Source organism: Bufo bufo, chromosome 7, assembly GCF_905171765.1.
Source record: "Bufo bufo chromosome 7, aBufBuf1.1, whole genome shotgun sequence".
NCBI classification, from domain to species: Eukaryota; Metazoa; Chordata; class Amphibia; order Anura; family Bufonidae; genus Bufo; species Bufo bufo.
The window spans coordinates 211,098,654-211,122,426 of record NC_053395.1 but is presented as its reverse complement, the minus strand read 5'-3'; positions in this window follow the sequence as shown (position 1 = coordinate 211,122,426).

Genomic DNA, 23,773 nt, shown 5'->3' with positions numbered 1-23,773 from the left:
CATGTGCCCCTTATAATGGTATATGGTAACTTCTTATATGTAGATGGGCTTATCTCATCCACTCTATACAAATAGTGAGGAGGTCAAACAAGCATATTATACAACCCAGCCATCTATCAGCTCAAAAGTAATCCAATAAAAAAATTACCAGACCGCATATGAAATACAATTACTCTTTATTACATATTACATAAGAAAAAACATTACATAGAAACAAGTGCAGGAAAGGCAGCATCCACAGGAGGAAAACACCAGGGCAATGGCACAATTACAATGTCCATTTAAGGTATAGTATTAAAGTGCAAGTGCAATACTAACATCACAAACACATAATGTAACAGAACCCATTACCCATGTTGTGCTTCCTCCGGGATGGTGCCAGCCGCGACGCGCGTTTCAGCGGACCTTCGTCTGGGGGTGGCGTCATCACAGAGGGGCACACATTAACTATCCCAGTTGGCCAATCATAATGTCCCAAGAAGCTAATCACAGAATTGCGGACACCTATGTACAAGTGCATAGCACGCTAAATCTTGCTGACATATAGTAGATCATGTGACAATAAGCCACATGACAATAAGTCACATGACCGCAATGCGGACAAGTGATGACCACGGAAACACAGCGATACCATGATCACAAAGTGCCGGTGACATCAACTATAAGACAGCGCATGCGTGGACCTGACACATCGCCATGGAAACCCCAAATGCATCTACTATATATAACCATGGAAACCATGTATATAAAAATAGAGGATAGAAAGGAAAAAAGTTAACAGAAAAAATGAACAAACAATGATATGAGTGAAAGTGACATGCGTGACCACAACACCACACATGAAATAAGGGTGAGAAAAAGTAATAAATGATTAAGCAACAACACATGATTAATACAATATAATTAATTAGAATGAACAAAAGTGCCTAATCAGTGATATATATGCCAAAATTAAACCAAGTAATTATAATTAAATATAAAACAGTGTATAAAAATGAATATAATTATAAATAGTGCATGATTGCCAAACATTACAATATTATAGCATGTCATACCTAAAATCATGATTAATAAATGTTATAAAAAATTAGATGAGAAAAAATGTGTAAGTGGTGATGAGATCGAGTGTTTAAACCGTACCATACTAAAAATCAGACAATGTATTGTCCTAGCCAAAATACCACATGTAGTGATAGAAAATAATGTAATAAGTAATACCTAGAGGGGAGAAAAAAACATGATAAAAATACTAATGTTTACATGATCTCCAACCATATGGTTATAACAAATCAATTACATCCCATACATAGTTCCCTGCATAGTAAACCAAATCACAATGGAAAACCATATTTTCATCCAGCCATAAAAATACATGATATAATCCTAAAAAGCTGCATGAACCATTGGATAACAATTGTGTAAAAAAGGGGACAGGTAATCGAGAGCACTTAATGTATGGCCTCTCACGACCAGACCACACGATCAACCAAAACGGGACATTGCACCAATGTGTCGCAAGATAATAACCAGTAGTATCAACACATACATTAAAATGTTAAAATCATAACAATAAATAAATTAAAACCAATGAGTATGCAGATCAGGGGAACACCTACAAAAAGGTGAAAAGCCAGTGGATTCATTAAGGCCATTTGGACGTAATGTATTTAACATCCAGATCCACTTGCACTTAAGTTGAGCAAGTTTTCTGTAGGTATCGCCATCTCGCATATTCTTCGACATGCAATCAATGGCCCGTACCTTCAGACCCTTTGGATCACAACTATGGTGAAATTTGAAACACCTGGCAACTGGTTTCAATTTAGATTCGTCTTGCTCATCTCGGGCACACATGATGTGTCACTCCCTGCCCTGTCGGTGGTTTGAGGATATCTGTCAGAATTGCTGCACGTGACTCGACCTGATAGTTTGTTTGTTGTGGGTTTGAGCACAGTTCTACCTTCTCCCAGGTAGTGTTCTTTTGGTGATTAGTGAAGCTATTTGTACCTCCCTTTTTCCCTATAGCCTTCGCAGGTTATAGTTCTACCTTGTGTGAGCTTTGGATGCTTGGTGGATTGCCTGCTCCTTCTCGTATCAGATAAGTCTTTTCCCTTCTTCCATTTTGGTTTCTGTTTTGTCTAGGCCTCTAGTGGGGATGCTAGCGCCTTTGGTGGTGGAAGGCGCTGAGTGTCTCTTACCCTTTTTCCCTATTGCTGAGGGTCTGTTTAGTATGTTATAGTCTTAGGCACGGGGACATGTGTATATCTACCATTGAGGTATGCACATTGGCTTAGCAGCCTAGGGAAAGTGTGTCAGGGATTGCTGGGAGGTGACCTTGTTTTTCCCTAGCTTGTGGGTCCTAGTCCGTTGTTTAGTTTGTCTTTCAGTTTGCTGTTCCCTTCCCTACCTATCGTGACATTATGTCACATACATGTTCCCTAACACGAGTCTTCAATTCTCTAGTGGTAAGACCCACATATATTTTAAAACATGGACAATTTGTGTAGTACACAACTGCAGTACTTGGGCATGTCAAAAGATGAGTGATCCGAAAAGTTTTCTCACCAGTGACATCATGAAAATCCACAGCCCTCACCATGTTGGTGCAGGCTATGCATCTTCCACATGGTACAAAACCCCACTTAGGTCTACCGATCCCAGGAAAAACTGGAGGGACCTGTCTCACATAAAAGCTCTTCACAAAATAGTCCCTTAAATGTTTTGACCTCCTTGCAACCAATGAAGTACGCATCATGGCATGGTGAAGATTGCTACTTTGACATACTGTAGCTATAGGAAAAGTAGATTGCCCATACGCCATATCAATTAAGAAACTGCACTAATCTTCCAACATGATTTCCAAGTACTTAAAGATGTTTCCCAGGAATATTCATTTATGGATCTGCCATCGTTATGTGAGTGGTTGGAGCTCCAGATATAAGTCATAAATGTCAGATCAGCGGGGGTCTAACTTCTGGCACCCCTGATGTTCCGCTCAGCCAAGCTGGCAGCTGCCTTTTATTTAATAATGAAGACCGCACTGTATTGGTTAGTCTTCATTGTTAATGGCCAAGTGGCACCTTTAAACAGTGGCAATACCCACTTTTTCAACCCCCGTGCTCTAATGCCCCACAGGTGGGAGCCCTTCTTCTGCCATCTGCTTTTCCACATCATCTAATATCGATGAGAATATGTAATCCGGAACATCCAGCTCCTCCTCTCTCTGCATCTTGCTGACTTTTCTAGGACATGGAGACCTTGAAGGATAATTTGGAAGAAGTAACGCCAGCAAAAAATAAGGATGGTCATCATTAAGACCTGAACCCCTAAGAGGTTCAGACTGGATGGTATAGGTTGGCATGCTGACAGTGGAATAATAAAGGCTTCCATCTTATTGGTATTGAATTGAAAATCTTAGTTTATGGCTGATGTAGGAATAAGTACTGTAAATATATGAATAAATAAATAAAACTGACACAGTCTCTCTGCAGTATCACTGTGCTCTCCCTGCAGTCTCCCTGCACTCACCCTACACTCTCCCTACAGTCTCCCTGCGCTCTTTCTGCAGTCTCCCTGCACTCTCCTTCTCCAATATTCTTCTAATAATCATTTTCAGCAACATTGTCCCTAGCGCATGAGTGCTTGCCATGTCTCTCCCTATGCTCAGCTCACAGGACAATGGCGGAGACTGCACAGTATGAGGGTTTTATAGGGCTGGGACATCACAGGAGATGGCCATATGTAGACTGGCTGGCTGCACGGATTTACTGGTGATCTTGTGTTCCTTGACTTCTATACACTTCATTTCGCTTTGTAACAAGTGCAGCCATTACATGGTTCATTAGTACAAAGCACAATAAAATTCTGTTTAGTTGCAAATTGAAGTTTTTGTAAACTTTGGAGCGAATCCCGCTTCAAATACTTTGCTTCACTCAACACTAGTCCCAGACCATGAATTTTGAGAGGGCACCACCATCACTTACAAAGAGGAAACCCTTGCAAGTTCTCAAGGACACATGCATCTACTTATGAAGCCTTATAGAATCAGAGGAGGTGTCCCTGTAAATACAGATGTGTCCTTCATTACGTTTATAATGTACTGAATTTTTATTGTGAAAAATTGGAGTTCTTAACCACATTTGCATAGGAAGATTTGACAGCTGGCTGTCAGCAAAATTTATATATATATATATATATATATATATATATATATATAGTGGTGATGTGTGCAGTATAAGTGCTGGGAGGTGGGAGGCGTGTATATACCGCCCGGATACCTCAGCTGGGTGAGATAACTGAAATCCAGAAAGCTGCAGTTATTTTTAGCAAAGTGTAGTTTCTAGTGCGGGAATGAGGGATAGGTTTGGTAGCAGGATCTGCCAGTCCTCACCCTTCCATTACATGTTTTGTCTTTTGCCAGAGGTGATCACAGGTGAGGCCTGTTGCTTTAATCAAGGAGGGAAAAAACAACCCTCTGTGTATGACTTGGAGGAAGAAAGGCTGAGGAAGCCTGAGAGAGAGGGAAGCCTGAGAGGCTCTGTGTGGTTTCAGCCAGGAGGGCTGAGGGGCCACGAGGCTTTGTAAAGCTTGAGTTTTGGGGGGCCCAGTGACGCCTACGGAAAGAGGGTCGCACGGTCAGAGTCGAGAGGACTTCCTGACCATCTATCCCCAAGGGTGCTGTTGTGGTCATGGCCTGGAGGCTGCTGGACCGTATATGGCTGAGGAAGCCGATCTAATCTCGTGTCTGAACGGCGCTCTATAGGTGAGGTAGAGACAACACGTGCATTAGGTAGAGCCCAGATGGGCAGGTGTTTATTTTCGAGGTTTATGTGTGTGATGTACTGAAGTGCCAAAATAAAGCACCTCTTGGACTTGAACCCCGTTCAAGGGGAAGTCTGTGATTGCGAGGCCCTGAGAGCGATCCCTTACTATATATTTAAATATATATATATAAAAATATATATATATATATAAAAAAAAAATATATATATATATATATATATATATATATAAATAAATATATACAGTTGTGTTCAAAATTATTCAACCCCCAATGCAGTAAAGGGTTTTAGGGAATTTAGTGTACATTTGTAATTGTGTTCAGAATGAAATCTTACAAGGACTTTTTAAAGAACCAAATGCAACTAAAATGACATCAATTGTTTTTCTAATACAGTATTAAATGTTTTTTTTGTGATTTCTTCATTGACACAATTATTCAACCCCTTAAAGACTACCACTCTTAAGAACAGAGGTTCATTCAAGTGTTTTCGATCAGGTATTGAAAACACCTGTGGATGTCAAGGAGCAGCAATCAAGCATAATAAGCACCAATTAGGCAGATTTAAAAGGACTGTGATACTCAGCTCCTTCTAGACATTTACTGGTGTGTTTACAAACATGGTGAAGTCAAGAGAATGGTCCAGGAAGACAAGAGAAGAGGTGATTTCTCTTCACAGGAAGGGCAATGGCTATAAGAAGATTGCAAAGATGTTAAACATACCAAGAGACACCATGGGAAGCATCATTCGCAAATTCAAGGCAAAGGGCACTGTTGAAACGCTACCTGGTCGTGGCAGAAAGAAGATGCTGACGTGGCAGAAAGAAGATGCTGACTTCGACTGCTGTGCGCTACCTGAAGCGCAAAGTGAAAAAAAGTCCCCGTGTGACTGCTGAGGAACTGAAAAAAGATTTGTCAGATGTGGGTACTGAAGTTTCAGCTCAGACAATAAGGCGCACACAGCGTAATAAAGGCCTCCATGCCAGAACTCCCAGGCGCACCACCTTGCTGTCTCCAAAGAATAAGAAGAGTCGACTGCAGTATGCCAAAAGTCATGTGGACAAACCACAAAAGTTTTGGGATAGTGTTCTGTGGACTGATGAAACAAAATTAGAACTGTTTGGGCCCATGGATCAACGCTATGTTTGGAGGAGGAAGAACAAGGCCTATGAAGAAAAGAACACCTTACCATGAATTCTCTTCAGTACCAGGAGATATTGGATGAAAATGTGATGCATTGGATTGAAAATGTGATGCAGTCCATCACAAACCTGAGGCTTGGGAGATGTTGGACCTTTCAACAGGACAATGATCCCAAGCATACCTCCAAGTCCACTAGAGCATGGTTGCAGATTAAAGGCTGGAACATTTTGAAGTGGCCATCATAGTCACCAGACTTAAATCCGATTGAGAACCTCTGGTGGGACTTAAAGAAAGCAGTTGCAGCGCGCAAGCCTAAGAATGTGACTGAACTGGAGGCTTTTGCCCATGAAGAATGGGCGAAGATACCTGTAGATCGCTGCAAGACACTTGTGTCAAGCTATGCTTCACGTTTAAAAGCTGTTATAACTGGAAAAGGATGTTGTACTAAGTACTAAGATTGAATGTCACTTGGGGGTTGAATAAAACTGATAATGATGTGAGCACAGAAAAGACATTTGTGGTTATTTCATTATAAATGTTATGTTATATTTGTCTGACTTACAAGGGCCTCTTTGATTTAATTGTAAACAAGATGACTGAATGATCAAAATCAATGTCAAACTGGCCAAAACACTCAATTTCAGTGGGGGTTGAATAATATTGAACACAACTGTATATAATATATAAAGCTCAGTGTATGTGTGTATGTCCGCTAAAGGAATTCACACCGTCGCATTTACAATCACAAAATATAGCACACAGGTACATCAGGTGTCCAGGAAGGTTTTAGACCAGGTCTCAGCTCTCTAGCATGTACCATTCCTGAGATATTTTAAAAAAAAATCATTAGCCAATAGAAACCTGCCATACACACGGTCACATGTCCCTTATCAGCCAATAGAAGCTCACAGGTGCTTAGACTCCACATACACACAGTTTTACACCAGGTTTCCCTAACAAACCAGCCATTTTTCTTCACTGCTGCAGGTCAGCTTTAAAGGGGCAGGGCGCTGTGGATGACACTGTTAAGGGAGTGGAGTGCTGTGCAGATCACAGTCAAGAGGGCAGGTAGGGTGGCCATTCAGGCCACCCTCAAAATACGAACTTAAAAACCCCACCCCTATGCCCTGCCAAGCCACACCCCCGACCCAGTTAGACAACAGGTCACTGTTAAGGGGGCGGGGTACTGTAGATGTCAATGTTATAGTGGATACTGTCGATATCTTTTAACGACACACACAAACATTAAATGAAATAGACAAAATATACCCGAGCGAAGCTGGGTCCTTCAGCTAATATATATATATATATATATATATATATATACACTCACCAAAAGAATTATTAGGAACACCTGTTCTATTTCGCATTAATGCAATTATCTAGTCAACCAATCACATTGCAGTTGCTTTAATGCATTTAGGGGTGTGGTCCTGGTCAAGACAATCTCCTGAACTCCAAACTAAATGTCAGTATGGGAAAGAAAGGCGATTTAAGCAATTTTGAGCGTGGCATGGTTGTTGGTGCCAGAAGGGCCGGTCTGAGTATTTCACAATCTGCTCAGTTACTGGGATTTTCACGCACAACCATTTCTAGGGTTTACAAAGAATGGTGTGAAAAGGGAAAAACATCCAGTATGCGGCAGTCCTGTGGGCAGAAATGCCTTGTGGATGCTAGAGGTCATAGGAGAATGGGCCGACTGATTCAAGCTGATAGAAGAGCAACGTTGACTGAAATAATCACTCGTTACAACCGAGGTATGCAGCAAAGCATTTGTGAAGCCACAACACGCACAACCTTGAGGCGGATGGGCTACAACAGCAGAAGACCCCACCGGGTACCACTCATCTCCACTACAAATAGGAAAAAGAGGCTACAATTTGTACGAGCTCACCAAAATTGGACTGTTGAAGACTGGAAAAATGTTGCCTGGTCTGATGAGTCTTGATTTCTGTTGAGACATTCAAATGGTAGAGTCTGAATTTGGCGTAAACAGAATGAGAACATGTATCCATCCTCTGATGGCTACTTCCAGCAGGATAATGCACCATGTCACAAAGCTCAAATCATTTCAAATTGGTTTCTTGAACATGACAATGAGTTCACTGTACTAACATGGCCCCACAGTCACCAGATCTCAACCCAATAGGGCATCTTTGGGATGTGGTGGAACGGGAGCTTCGTGCCCTGGATGTGCATCCCTCAAATCTCCATCAACTGCAAGATGCTATCCTATCAATATGGGCCAACATTTCTAAAGAATGCTATCAGCACCTTGTTGAATCAATGCCACATAGAATTAAGGCAGTTCTGAAGGCAAAAGGGGGTCCAACACCGTATTAGTATGGTGTTCCTAATAATTCTTTAGGTGAGTAAATATATATATAAAACAGTGCCACTCCTGTACAGGTCTTCGGGTCACTTTAATGGGGAGTAATTATATTTTTTTGAACATTATACAGATATGAACAGTCAGAAGAGCACTATCTCATACCATTAACCCCTTTATTAACCCCTTAAAGACTAAGTTAGTTTTCACCTTCACTTATGTGTCACTTTATGTGGTAATAACTTTAAATTGCTTATACTTATCCAGGCCATTATGAGATTTTTATCTCATCACATATTGTACTTCATGACAGTGGTAAAATTGAGTCCAAAAAATTCATTTTTATTTATAAAAAATACTAAATTTACTAAAAATTTACCAAATTTCAATTTCTCTACTTTTATAAAAAATAGTAATAACTCCAAAAATCGTTATTACTTTACATTCCCCATATGTCTACTTCATGTTTGAATCATTTTGTGAATGCCATTTTATTTTTTGGGGACGTTAGAAGACTTAGAAGTTTAGAAGCAAATCTTAAACATTTTCTGAAAATTTCCAAAACCCACCTTTTAAGTACAAATTCAGGTCTGAAGTCACTTTGTGAGGCTTACATAATAGAAAACAACCAAAAATGACATTTTAGAAGCTACACCCCTCAAGGTATTGAAAACTGATTTTACAAACTTTGTTAACCCTTTAGGTGTTCAAGAAGAATTAAAGGAAAATGGAGATGTAATTTCTGAATTTCACTTTTTTGCCATATTTTCCATTTTAATCCATTTTTTACAGTAACAAAGCAAGGATTAACAGCCAAACAAAATTCTAAATTTATTACCCTGATTCTGTAGATTACATAACCACCCCATATGTGGTTGTAAACTGCTGTACAGGCACACAACAGGGCGCAGAAGGAAAGGAATGCAGTATGGTTTTTGGATGTCAATGTCACATTTTAAGACCCCCTCATGCACCCCTAGAGTAGAAACTCCAAAAAAGTGAACCCATTTTTGAAACTACGGAATAAGATGGCAGTTTTGTTGGTACTATTTTAGGGCTCATATGATTTTTGGTTGCTCTATATTACACTTTTTGTGAGGCAAGGTAACAAAAAATAGCTGTTTTGGCAAAATGTATATTTTTTGTTATTTACAATGTTCATCTGACAGGTTAGATCATGTGGTATGTTTATAGAGCAGGTTGTTACGGACGTGACACTACTTATTTTGGTTGTTTGTTTCAGTTTTACATAATAAAGCATTTTTGAAAAAAAATATTTTTTTGTGTCTCCATATTCTGTAAGCCATAGTTTATTTTTTTATTTTTGGATGACTGTCTTATGTAGGGTCTAATTTTTTGCGGGAAGAGATGACGGTTTTATTAGTACAATTTTGGAGTGTGTATGACTTTTTGATTTCTTGGTATTACACTTTTTGTGATGTAAGGTGATGAAAAAAGCCTTTTTTTACACCATTTTTATTATAATTTTTTTATGATATTAACCTGAGGTGTTAGGTCATGTGATATTTTTATATAGCAGGTGATTACGGACGCGGCAATACCTAATATGCATACTTTTTTTATTTATTAAAGTTTTACGCAATAGCAGCATTTTTGAAACAAAGAAAATCATGTTTTAGTGTCTCCATATTCTGAGAGCCATATATTTATTTATTTATTTGGGCAATTGTCTTAGGTAGGGTCTCATTTTTTGTGGTATAATATGACGGTTTGATTGGTATGATTTTGGGGTCTGTATGACTTTTTGATCATTTGGCATTACACTTTTTGTGATGCAAGGTGACAAAAAATTGCTTTTTTTACACCGTTTTTATATTTTTTTACAGTGTTCACCTGAGGGTTTAGGTCATGTGATATTTTTATACAGCAGGTGATTACGGATGCGGCGATAGCTAATATTTATACTTTTTTTATTTATTAAAGTTTTACACGATAACAACATATTTGAAACAAAAAAATCATGTTTTAATGTCTCCACATTCTGACAGTCATAGTATTTTTTATTTTTTAAGCGATTGTCTCAGGTAGGGTATCATTTTTTGTGGGATGAGATGACAGTTTGGTATGATTTTGGGTTGTGTATGACTTTTTGATTGCTTGGTATTACACTTTTTGTGACAAAAAATTGCTTTTTACACACTTTCTTTTATTTTTTTACGGTGTTCAGCTGAGGGATTAAATCATGTGATATTTTTATATAGCAGGTCGTTACGGATGTGGAAATACCTAATATGTCTACTTTTTAAAATTTATTAAAGTTTTATACACTAAGGCCTAGTTCACACGAACGTGTGTGATCCGTGGCCGTATTGCGGCCCGCAAATTGCAGGCCGCAATACACGGCCACAGTTCCGTGTGCATTCTGCATCACGGATGCGGACCCATTCACTTCAATGGATCCGCAAATCCGGAATCGCGGAACGTCCGCACAGGACGGGACCCCTCGGAAGCACTACGGAGTGCTTCAGTGGGGTCACGTCCCGTACTTCCGTTCCGCAAAAAGATAGAACATGTCCTATCTTTTTGCGGAACGGGCGGATCGCGGACCCATTAAAGTGAATGTGTCCGCGATCCGATGCGGCTGACCTACGGCCGGGCACGGGTCACACACGTTCGTGTGAACTAGGCCTAAGATTTTCTTAAACAAAAAAGAATCATGTTTTAGTGTCTCCATAGTCTGAGAGCCATAGTTTTTTTTAAATTTTTTGGGTGATTGTTTTAGGAAGGGGCTCATTTTTTGCGGGATGAGGTGTCGGTTAGATTGGTACTATTTTGGGGGGCATACGCCTTTTTGATCGCTTGGTGTTGCACTTTGAGTGATGTAAGGTGACAAAATTTTGTTTTTTTTAGCAGTTTTTAGTTTACTTTTTTTGACAGTGTTCACCTGAGGGGTTAGGTCATGTGATATTTTTATAGAGCCGGTCGATACAGATGAAGAGATACATAATATGTGTACTTTTTTTCCCTATTTTTTGCAACTTTTTTTTTTTACTTTATTTTGGAAAAAGGATGCATTTTTTTTACTTGAAACTTACATTTTTTTGTTATAAAAAAACACTTTTTTTTCACTTTATTTTACTTTTTATATTCGTCTTACTGTGGGACTTCATCTTTCTGGGGCATGATCCCTGTTTCAATTCAGTACAATACACAGTGAGACGCTGATAGTTGCCTAGGAGACCCAGTGCGCAGGACTTCCGTAGGCTGGCAGCTACGATGCCTGTGTAAGGCTTTAGGGCTGCCATGACAACCATCGAACCCCTGTCAGCGCAGCGCGGGGGGGGCGATGGAGTCAGAGGGAGCCCCCTCCCTCTTTATACCCCGCACGTGCATGGGTAAATCCGCTGGCATCACCGCACACACCGATGCTGGCGGATGCAGCAGTGCCTGGCCCGTGCTGCGGATCGGATGGGTGCAGCTCCTGCACCTGCCCGATCCCATCACGTACATGCACGTGAGTATGCGGCAAGGAGCCGCATTCGCTCACGTACATGTACGTGATAATGCGGGAAGGGAAAACCTAACTGGTATGTGGATGATCTTAACATATGCGTAAGATTTCCAGCTGCTATGTGCTCTCTGCTGGTCAGAAGTCCATAGGAGCACATCTGCTGAAAGCGAACATAATGCAAACCATTTCTGCTACTGTTTTATTTCTCCTCAGAGTGAGACTTTCGGAGAGTGTGACATGTGTAGTGTACGGGGACTGTAATACCCGTCACTACCAAAGGTCACTTGGTGTGCTGTCGTCCCTCCTTAATTATGGGAAGTTGCTATATGTCAGTTTTATAGAATGTAATGTAATGTGTGTATTTCCCTGTTACTGAAACTTGCATGTACAGGCCTGCTAGGGGTGTCATTCCTACTTCTAGTCCATAGAGGGAGCTAGGGAGCCCTAGTTTATATAAGGCCCAGACAGGGAAGTAGAAAGGGAGACGGAGTCTAGTGTCTGTAATCTACAGTTGGAGATTAGACAATGTCTGAGACAAGTCCAGGCCTGAAGCCTGCTGTCCAGGAGAAGATTCCCTCCTGAATTCCCATGTGCAGAAGCAGGAATATGTTAGACCAAGAGCCTGAGGAACCATTCAGAAGCTGAGAGAGACAGAGGCAAAGATCAGGAAAGCCAGAGGTACTGAGAAAGACAGAGGAGGTACTTATAAAAGCCATAGCCAAGGATATAAAGCCAGAAATAGGTTAATGGACCTTGGTGAAGAAATGCTATATTCCAGGATCAGACAGAATTAGAGTGCAAGCTCCTGTGCTGCAAGTCCTGTGTTCAACACTCTGTAATTACCCTGCTGTACTGAATTGCCTGCATCGACCGAATTGCAAAATCGACTGTATGCTAAGGAACTGCATTTCCATTATTGTCTCTGCTTGGAAAAACTACTAAAGTTGGAGTTCTGTTTTAATCCTACGTTTCCTCAATTTATTCCTGCATCCGCAAACGGCGTGCCACCGTTTACTTGGCACTGGCGTCACAAATTATTTCTACCTATACCTGCCCTTGCAGAGAGTCAGCTGTACCAGGTTAGTGTATATTGCACTACTACACCCAGAAACACCTATTGCACACAACTTGAGTACGCTGCACATGTCCCTCCCTACCCCTGCATGTGTCGCGCAGTTTGGAAGCGCCATTTAGCATCTGGATATCACACAGTCAGGTTAGTCTGAAGTATTGCACCTTCCTAATTAGAACTGGGAGGCATACTCCGCGAGTTCACGTAGAGTTGACTTGATGTGGCACCTGGGGGATCACAGGGTCCAGGCTCAGAACATAGTATTTAATTATATGTTTAAATTTAGATCTGCAGGCTCTCACAGCTGTGTGGGTTTTAGAGAGAGATTTCTAGATTTATTTTGAATGGGAAATAATGGTTTGGAGCTGAAAACCTCTTCAAAGATAGAGTCTGAAATTAAAAATGAAGTGGGCATGAAGATAATGGAAAGGATGGAGGAAGGGGTCAAGTAAAAATTGAGAAGTGCAATATATTCTGGTCAAGAAAGCTCATCACGGGTCATTTATGGATGTTAATGAGATTGGCGACTGTTGTTTAGAGCTCTACAGGAATGAGATTTCACCCAAGTCTCACAGGCCGTAGAGGCTGCTGTGAGGACAGGGTTGCCCAGATATTATATTTTGCATTGTCTGTGTATTGGCATATGTGTAAAGTTGCTATGGGTTTTTTGGTGGTTGACCAAGCCAAAAACAATCAGGGGACACAAACTTAAAAGGGTTATCCCATGAATAATGTAAAAAAATTGAAATTTGATATCCTATAGTATAGGACAGGTTTAGAACCAACCCTGTACCTCACATGGATCCAGAGATCCTGCTAGATTTATTTCAAGCTGGCAGCTCAGGGGACGTGTCTTTTCGCAGTGAATGTGTCCTGTCTGCTGCAGCTTGTGGTAGTTGAGGGATGGAATTGAGCATGTGCTTCCATCACAGAGAGCTGGACAAAGAATTTAGAAAAAGAGCAAACAGCAGATGGCGCTGTAAAGATAGATTTTAGTAAATAACTCAGGAACTATACAAAATTTTTAATTACTTGCAATGACAAATTACAGTATTTAGATCCATGTGCTGGTTTGAAAAATGTAAAATATTTTTGTAGGACAACACCTTTAACAAGAATTTTGTTTGCAAAGGAAATGTGTTCCTTACGTAATAGGAATATAATAATGATAAATGCATAGGATTAGATAGAAATTGAGAAAATATTTCGGACTAGAGAATGAGCAAATTTCTTAAATTTCAGTTCAGGTCTAATTTAGCCGAATTTGTTTCCATATAAATCTAAAGTGTTTAGATTTAGATTACTAGAAAGGTCTCTCTCTCTCTCTCTCTCTCTCTGTCACTCTCACTCTCTCTCTCTCTGTCACTCTCACTCTCTCTCTCTCTCTCTCCCTCTCTGTCTCTCTTGTTCTCCCAAATTGAATTACACATAATGTGGCTTCATTAGAAACAAAACTTTTCGTAAAATTGGAGTGGAATTTCAGAACTTGAGAATTTGCTAGTCTTTACCTTTGACCTAAAGATATAATCACTGTGGTAAAATCAGACTAAAGCCTCATGCACACGAACGTTGTTTTAGTCAGCATCCGAGTCACCGTTTTTGCGGATTGGATGAGGACCCATTCACTTCAATGGGGCCGCAAAAGATGCGGATAGCACTCCGTGTGCTGTCCGCATCCATTGCTCCGTTCCGTGGACGGAACAGGAAGTTATATTAATGGCTGTCCGTGCCATTCTGCAAATTGCGGAACGCCCACGGACGCTATTCGTGTTTTGCGGATCCGCAATTTGCAGATCGCAAAACACACAACGGTCATGTGCATGTAGCCTAAGGCTACATGGACAAGACCGTATGTGTTTTGCAGTCCGCAAATTGCGGATCGGCAACAAAAAAAACGGATGACATCGGTATGCCATCCGTTTTTTTTGCGGATCCATTGTAACAATGCCTAAAATGGACAAGAATAGGACAGTTTTTTTTTTTTTTTTGCAAGGCTACGGAATGGACATACTGATGCGGACAGCACACGGTGCATTTTTTGCGGACCCATTGAAATGAACGTTCGTGTGCATGTAGCCTTAGAATGTAGCTATCCACCTTGTAAGCCCCGGCGTCCAGCCCTTCTCACCAGGTGAATCTGCAGAGAATCTTCTATTGAATAAAGGAGGGTCCAGAGTGTAGGTTAATAAAAAATACAGGGATATGATGCAGGATGAAACTACACAGGATTTGTTTGTAGTTTGTAATTATGGAATCACATAGGTTTGCATAGGAGCTGTATACACAAAGCAGTAGGAGATATTTAATAAATACATTTTCAAAGTTCTTTCATGCATTGGAGCAACAAAACATTACTGAACATTACGGTTAAGGGGTTTTCTTGGACTTTAAGGGTTCATTCACACGTCCGTAAGTGTTTTGCGGATCCGCAAATTGCGAATCCGCAAAACACGGACACCTGCAATGTGCGATCCGCAATTTGCGGATCCGCATATTACAGACAAATTAATAGAAAATGCCTTTTCTGCTCCGCAATTGCGGACAAGAATAGGACATGTTCTATTTTTTCCAGGAACGAAATTGCGGATCCAGAAAAAACCGATCCCGAAAAAACGGATGCAGATCCAGGAAATGTGGATTTGCATCCGTTCCAGCCCTATTGAAAGTGAATGGGTCCGCAAATTGCGGAACGAATGCGGACCCAAATTACGGACGTGTGAATGGACCCTAATACTGAGTTACTCTCACTTCAGATGTTAATGGTAAAGAACTTTAGATATATCTCTGAATCTGAAATGGTCCTGCAGGTTATTCAATTTGACATCTGAAACATTCCTTCAAGGGATTGGGTCATAATAGACAGGCAGGTATTGGCCTCTATAGTCGGCAGGTCAGGCCACCTTGCATGGTGTCCTCCTCTGTCTTCCTGTAGGCTGGATGGCCAGCTTTATGGGATCGCACATATCCGTGCATGCGTGGTCAATCTCTTGCCTCCCTTTGTAAGTTTATTCCTCTCACATGACCGCGCATGCACGGTCAAACCCGCTCATTCTGTAATTTCTTCAGCTGTAAAGTCAGCCGCATGCGTGGTCTCTCTGTATCTTGCGCCTCTGCCACTCCCGACTCAGATGTGAGCGCGCACACACACACATGCGGCAGGGGGATTATGTAAGCAGAGCGCTGATCCGGCCGGGACAAGCCTTCAATGAAGCTCACTATGCCCGCCTAGCCTCACAAGCCGGAAACCAGGAAGTGAACAGCGCAGCTCGCAGCAGGTGAGTATGAAATTGCCAGATGGGACAACCCCTTTAACAATCACAAAAAATGTCCTACCGAGCCAGCATTCTGGTTCCCGGTCACGTGGTCCGCTCCTGTAGCTTCCTCTTTGCTCCAGAATCACGGGCAGTTCATTGAGCACGAGATCCTGGCCACCTTATTCCAACTCACAAGAAGTGCGATGATCATCACTGATGACACGTGCCCCCTGCACTTAGTATTATGTGAAATGAAAGTTTAGGAAAACTTCGATTCACAACTAAGCCAAATTTTCTCACGCTTCATGGTAACAAATCAGTTTTTCCTAAAATAGCTGGTGTACATGTTACAAAGTGAAAGTAATAAGCCCGGGAATGCGAGATCACCCATAGTGCCGTGCAGCCAGCAAATCACAGCCCTATAAAGTCTCCTCCCGCGCGGTCTCCGCCATTGTCTTGTGAGCTGAGCATAGGGAGAGACATGGTAAGCGTGAACGTGCTAGGAACAATGTTGCTGCAATAATCCAGCGGCCGTGTTTGGTCCATCCACCATGTTTGACATCTGGTCTTTACCGTAATAATTTTAAAAGCAAAATACCATTAGGTTCATAGTACTGAGGCATCCCAGAATTTATGGATGGATCCACATGGGATTATTACCATCCCTGTTGTGAATACCTCAATTCTATTACTTTGAGGAAGGTCTTCCCGCTTCAATGCTGTGCACCATCTCTGGTACCATCACACAAGAGGACAGGGGCTGCTGCATACACACTGGATTACCACAGCATCTGAAGGGCTAAAAGTCTGCAACCAACTTTACCGCTGGTTGCAGACATTAGAGACGGGTGTCTGCTCTTCACAACAGCAGACACCCAGCGGCCATGGCGCCTGCTGCACACGCCAGCAGGCACCATTTTTAAATGCCCGGCCGCCAATGTAAATTGACTGCCAATGGTCAAGCATTCACACTGAGATTGGGCCACCGTGTGGGAAGATTATGGTTAGGCAGAGTGGCCTGGGTAGACCTGATTTATCGTGATTGGTGACAAAAGAATTTGGAACTAATCAAATTTCTTGGTGAACTTTGGCGAATCGGCTAAATCGAATTTTTCATAACTTCGCTGATTTCTACCTGCACTCCTTCATCACAGTGCAAGTGTGAGAATAAATCTCTGCAACCTGCTGACCTGACCGCCATCAACTGTCAGTGCTGGAGGCTGCCTGAATGTGCAAGATAATAATGTCTGCTCCCACAGCGCTAATGCAGAGATTCAGTCTCACGCTTGAACTGTGAGGGGCAAGCCATGAATGTGCTGACTTACTTAGGACGCAGGCTAGTCATTTCTGCCCAGGTAGCCCCCTGGGCATCGGCCAACCGGGGAATTTCCTTGTAGGGTCTATAGCCAGTCCGCCCCCGACCCCCACTGCACCTTTAAATGAGAATCATAAATCTCTACTAAAGATGTAATGAAGCTAAATAGGTCAGACGGCAAGTTTCTGTAAATTAATATTTTCAGATTGAATTACCGTCATTTTCAGGAGTACAGCATTGTCCTTTACAGATTTCCCATCCAAAGTCTATAAATTGCAGTGTTTGAAGCCATTGGTGCATATCATCATTTTTTAGGGAATTTATGCTACAATGCTTGGCATTTAACATAGACGGGTTTCTAAATTTGCCTTCAGGTCATTCATACTGAATTGTCAATGTCAACAAATGCTCATCAGCTATGAAGCTTGCTGTGCTATATGTGTGAGCTAGTCTCTGCTCTGTATATCTTTGAATAGTCAAGTGCCACATGTCATTATTGTCCCCATGTCCCAAATAAGCAGACGCATATTATTATCTAATAGGTGGCAATTATAATGACAAAGACACACATTGCTATAGTAAAAAGAAAAATTGCAAATTTACTTTAAAAGTAGGTTTTGTAAATGCAGTTTTTTTCTACGATTGCTTTCTCTAGGACAGAGGTTGCCAATCTGTGGCTCTCAAGCTGTTGGAGAACTACAACTCCCATCATGTCCTGACAGCTGCAGGTTGTTTTGTCCTATTGAAATGTTGGTACTCCAAATGGAGGTGAGAGACAGAATTCTTGCTTAATATGTTTAGTTTACTGAAAAGTTCCCAAAGTGGGTAGAATGCAGAGCGATGACATAATCTGAAACTGCTGTGTTATTACACACCAAACTCCGGCTTTCTGCAAGAATATAACTACTATAATACTCCTATGTACAAGAATATAACTACTATAATACTGATCTTATGTACAAGAATATAACTACTATAATACTCCTATGTACAAGAATATAACTACTATAATACTGCTCCTATGTACAAGAATATAACTACTATAATACTGCTCCTATGTACAAGAATATAACTACTATAATACTGCTCCTATGTACAAGAATATAACTACTATAATACTGCTCCTATGTACAAGAATATAACTACTATAATACTGCTTCCTATGTACAAGAATATAACTACTATAATACTGCTCCTATGTACAAGAATATATCTACTATAATACTGCTCCTATGTACAAGAATATAACTACTATAATACTGCCTCCTATGTACAAGAATATAACTACTATAATACTGCTCCTATGTACAAGAATATAACTACTATAATACTGCTCCTATGTACAAGTATATAACTACCATAATACTGCCCCTATGTACAAGAATATAACTACTATAATACTGCTCCTATGTACAAGAATATAACTACTATAATACTGCTCCTATGTACAAGAATATATCTACTATAATACTGCTCCTATGTACAAGAATATAACTACTATAATACTGCCTCCTATGTACAAGAATATAACTACTATAATACTGCCTCCTATGTACAAGAATATAACTACTATAATACTGCTCCTATGTACAAGGATATAACTACTATAATACTGCCTCCTATGTACAGGAATATAACTACTATAATACTGCTTCTATGTACAAGAATATAACTACTATAATACTACTCCTATTTACAAGAATATAACTACTATAATACTGCTCCTATGTACAAGAATATATCTACTATAATACTCCTCCTATGTACAAGAAAATATCTACTATAATACTACTCCTATTTACAAGAATATAACTACTATAATACTGCTCCTATGTACAAGAATATAACTACTATAATACTGCTCCTATGTACAAGAATATAACTACTATAATACTGCTCCTATGTACAAGAATATAACTACTATAATACTGCTCCTATGTTCAAAAATATAACTACTATAATACTGCTCTTATGCCCAAGAATATAACTACTATAATACTGCTCCTATGTACAAGAATATAACTACTATAATACTGCCTCCTATGTACAAGAATATAACTACTATAATACTGCTCCTATGTACAAGAATATAACTACTATAATACTGCTCCTATGTACAAGAATATAACTACTATAATACTGCCTCCTATGTACAAGAATATAACTACTATAATACTGCTCTTATGCCCAAGAATATAACTACTATAATACTGCTCCTATGTACAATAATATAACTACTATAATACTACCTCCTATGTACAAGAATATAACTACTATAATACTGCTCCTATATACAAGAATAGAACTACTATAATACTGCTCCTATGTACAAGAATAGAACTACTATAATACTGCTCCTATGTACAAGAATATAACTACTATAATACTGCTCCTATGTACAAGAATATAACTACTATAATACTGCTCCTATGTACAAGAATATAACTACTATAATACTGCTCCTATGTACAAGAATATAACTACTATAATACTGCTCCTATGTACAAGAATATAATTACTATAATACTGCTCCTATGTACAAGAATATAACTACTATAATACTACTCCTATGTAGAAGAATAGAACTACTATAATACTGCTCCTATGTACAAGAATAGAACTACTATAATACTGCTCTTATGCCCAAGAATATAACTACTATAATACTGCTCCTATGTACAAGAATATAACTACTATAATACTGCTCCTATGTACAAGAATATAACTACTATAATACTGCCTCCTATGTACAAGAATATAACTACTATAATACTGCTCCTATGTACAAGAATATAACTACTATAATACTGCTCTTATGTACAAGATTATAACTACTATAATACTGCTTCTATGTACAAGAATCTAATTACTATAATGCTGCTCTGGTTTAATGATATTGATGACCAATGCTTAGGATAGGTGATCAATATTTTATCGCTGGGGGTCCCCGCTAATCAGCTTTTTCAAGAGGCTGCAGCGCTCGGGTGAGCCCTTTGCCCTGTTCAATATTTACCCGCTCGCCGTCTACATTATAGTTTTGGTGCGGTGTAATTACAGATGTCCATCCATTTCACTAGAAAGGGAGTGGAGGGTGTAACTACACTGCACTGCTACTACAATGTAGACGCATGCAGGTAAATATTGAAGAGAATACAGCACTCGCGCAAGCGCCACGGCCCCTTCAAACAGCTGATCGGTGGGGGCACAGGGAGTTGGACCCCCCACTGATCCTAACCTGAGGTCATTAATATCATGAAACCAGAATACCCTTTACCTACATGTATAATTCTATAACTTGAAGTTTATGTTTCGAATAGCGGCAGAACACAAACTGTGAATTAGTTCAGCGCTACTTGGTATTTTGATAATAGCTACAGTGTTTCATTACCGATCAGTGCCATTTATCCACCTGTATCTCCGGCGTTCCATTACTTATTCTTTTAAACATCTCTTTTGTTTTTTAAATCGGCTGCTCAGTTTATTTTGATCATTTTTTGTTCTCTTTGTAACAGGTAATTTGAAAACGTGCCCCAGAGTCTGCCCTATTCAACCTCAAAATGCTGGAGAAGTGACAGCGAAGAGACTGCAGCCTGTTTATGATACGTGACTGCCCCCTTTTGGTCAATTGTAAACCTAGAATTTCCCAGCCAGAATAATATGAATTCATTCAATTAGAAAATGTTTATATCATGTTGCACAGCTTTATGCTTGTGTTATATTACAGATTCATCATAGCTTTCCACGTATGGTTTTAGTATAGGCATGATGTAGCAGAGCTGAATATGTCATTTTTGGGGATCTTAAAAGGTTTACCAACACATGGTGATTTCCTAACGATGTGTGAAATGGCAAATTCAGCTCTGCTTCGTCTATACATTAAAGGGATACTCTGGTTATATCAAGTTATTTCCTTATCTACAGGATAGGTGCAGTCGTTAGATCAGTGAGGTTCTGACTGCTACTGTAGGATCTTCATTGAATGGGGCCCCGTACCCTAAAGAGACCCAGAAAATGAATGGAGCGGTAGGTTGAGCATGTGCTTCACTGCTCCACCTGTCTCTCATTTATATAGTCAACAATTAACAACAGTCCCATGGAGGATAAATGGAGCGGCGCGTCACATGTAAGAACTGCCGCTCCATCCACATTGGAGCACAAGACCCCCGTTTTTTGTTAGCGGTGGGAGTCCCACTGATCAATCAGTTAACCCCGTATCTTGTGGATAGGGTAAAGTTTTATATAGCGGAATACCACTTTAATTTTGATTATGACGTCGCGAAGAGAGAAAGAGTCATCCACGTGCAAGGTAAAATTGTAACACGACGGCAACATATGTGTGACTTATGTGAAAGTTGCGAGTGTAAATTTTCAAAAACTGCAAACAATCTCAGATGGTCATGTTCCCCTAAGGAAACACTGAAACTGTACACGAGTCACAGTCATGGTGCAATGGTCCGTGTGGGTGGGAGCCCTGCCATGATGGCGGTATTTAATTTTCAGTATAAAAGGCTTATTCAGTGTATGATAAAACAGTATGCAGTTTGATTGATCAGTTGATCAAGATCTCTGCCTCATGTCACAAAATTTGAACCATCACTGCTTACTCATTCAAAGGATGCTAATTAACTCATAGCAGTCAAACTATAGACACCCATCCATAGACAGCCCGTCTCCAGGTTCTTGCCCATCTCGCTAGAAATCGGGTACTGGTTAGCTCACATTGGGATTGGGGTACTGTTTCTCATTGGACAGGTGCAAAGATGTATGGAGACTTATTTTCATGCAATGCTCTATGGTAAAAAGTATAAAAATTAATAGAGACACCCCAGCTATTCAGTACCCTGTTCTGTAATGATGAGAGGCAAGAACCCAAAATTGTGCTTCTTCGCCTGGGTGTCTGGATTAGCTGGATACTTTTTCTCATGGGGCATTGCGTAAAATATAGCTCTCCATGCACTACTTTGGCTCCTCAGTAAGAAAAGGTACCTCCCCCGAGCTGCATCCAAGACCTCTCCTCCAGCTATCCAGTATTGTACTGCTGAGGGCAGTGGCGTACATAGAGACGTAAGGGCCCCATAACAAGGATCAAAAGGCCCTCCACACAGGACATAAGGGTTTCTGCCTAGATCCTTTCCAATTACCCTGGGCCATTTTTCCACAGTTTCAAGTTGTTCCTTTAGAGGGTAGAGTCCTGACCAAGTTTTCACCTCCAGTACAAGAGGAGATAATCCCAACCAAGCTTTAGGTGCAAGGCTCTTTGTAGCAAAGATCTTTGATAACTGTAACTAGAAATGAGCAAAGTATTAAAAAATTCTATTCAGTTGCTTTGCCGAATTTTGGCAAATTTTTTGGCCAATTTTTTTTTTCCAAATTAATTCTTCATTTGTAGTGGGGGAGCCGCGATTGCAACCTCTCCCCATCATTGTACCCCTTAGAGGCCGCATTCATACATGATATACATAACATGGTGTAAAATAAAAAATAAGAAAAAAATAAATCATACTTACCTGATCCATATGCTCGCTGTGGGCCGGCCGCCATTATCTCCCTTGAAAAGCTGGCGCGAAATCTTGCATGGCCCGAGATGTCATCTCGCCGGCCGGCATAGTGACATCATACGTCCCCACACATGGGATTTCGGCTGAGATCTTGAAGGAAGATGGTGGTGGCCGGCCCATCACGAGCAAATGGAGCAGGTAAGTATGATATTTTTTTAGTTTTTTGCACTATTTTAGGTTAAGTCGATTCACTACCACGAAGCACAAAAGCACAAATGGGCAAATTTTCGCTCAACACTAACTGTAAGTATTAATGTAGCTTTAGCTTCTGTAAGGTGTCTTCTCATACAAGGTTGGCAAGCAGAGTTCATGAAAACTGGGAACAATTCATACACAAAGTATATTAGAAAATTTCATAACATTTCCTTAATTAGCCTGGTAATTCTTGGATGAGACCTTTGCAATGTGCAGTGGGATGACTTCTAGTCCCCAAGGCAATGTCTGCAACATCTACTATGCGTCATGTATAATACGGGTGTCTTTTATGTGGCAGAGGAACCTTTGGGCCACCTGTGTCCTAACGCTACTGCCACCCCTGCACCCACTAACAATGTGCTTTGTTGCAGCCCCACTCTCTCTACTGGTCGACAAAGGAAAAATAAGTACAAGTATTAGAAATTTTCACTCCAACTGAATTGCTGCCAAAGAAACATGATTTTTTAACATCAATAATAATATAAAAGTAGCTCGATTTTAATGAAATGAGTGTTTTATTCACCTATTAAAGTGATTGTACGTTACCAGGATATGCAATGACTTTGTAATTAGTGGGGGTCCAACCTCTGGGTGTCTTTCCTTGCACATCGGCTCCCTATTGTGCAGAGAACTGCAGTATATCTCCATTGAAGTA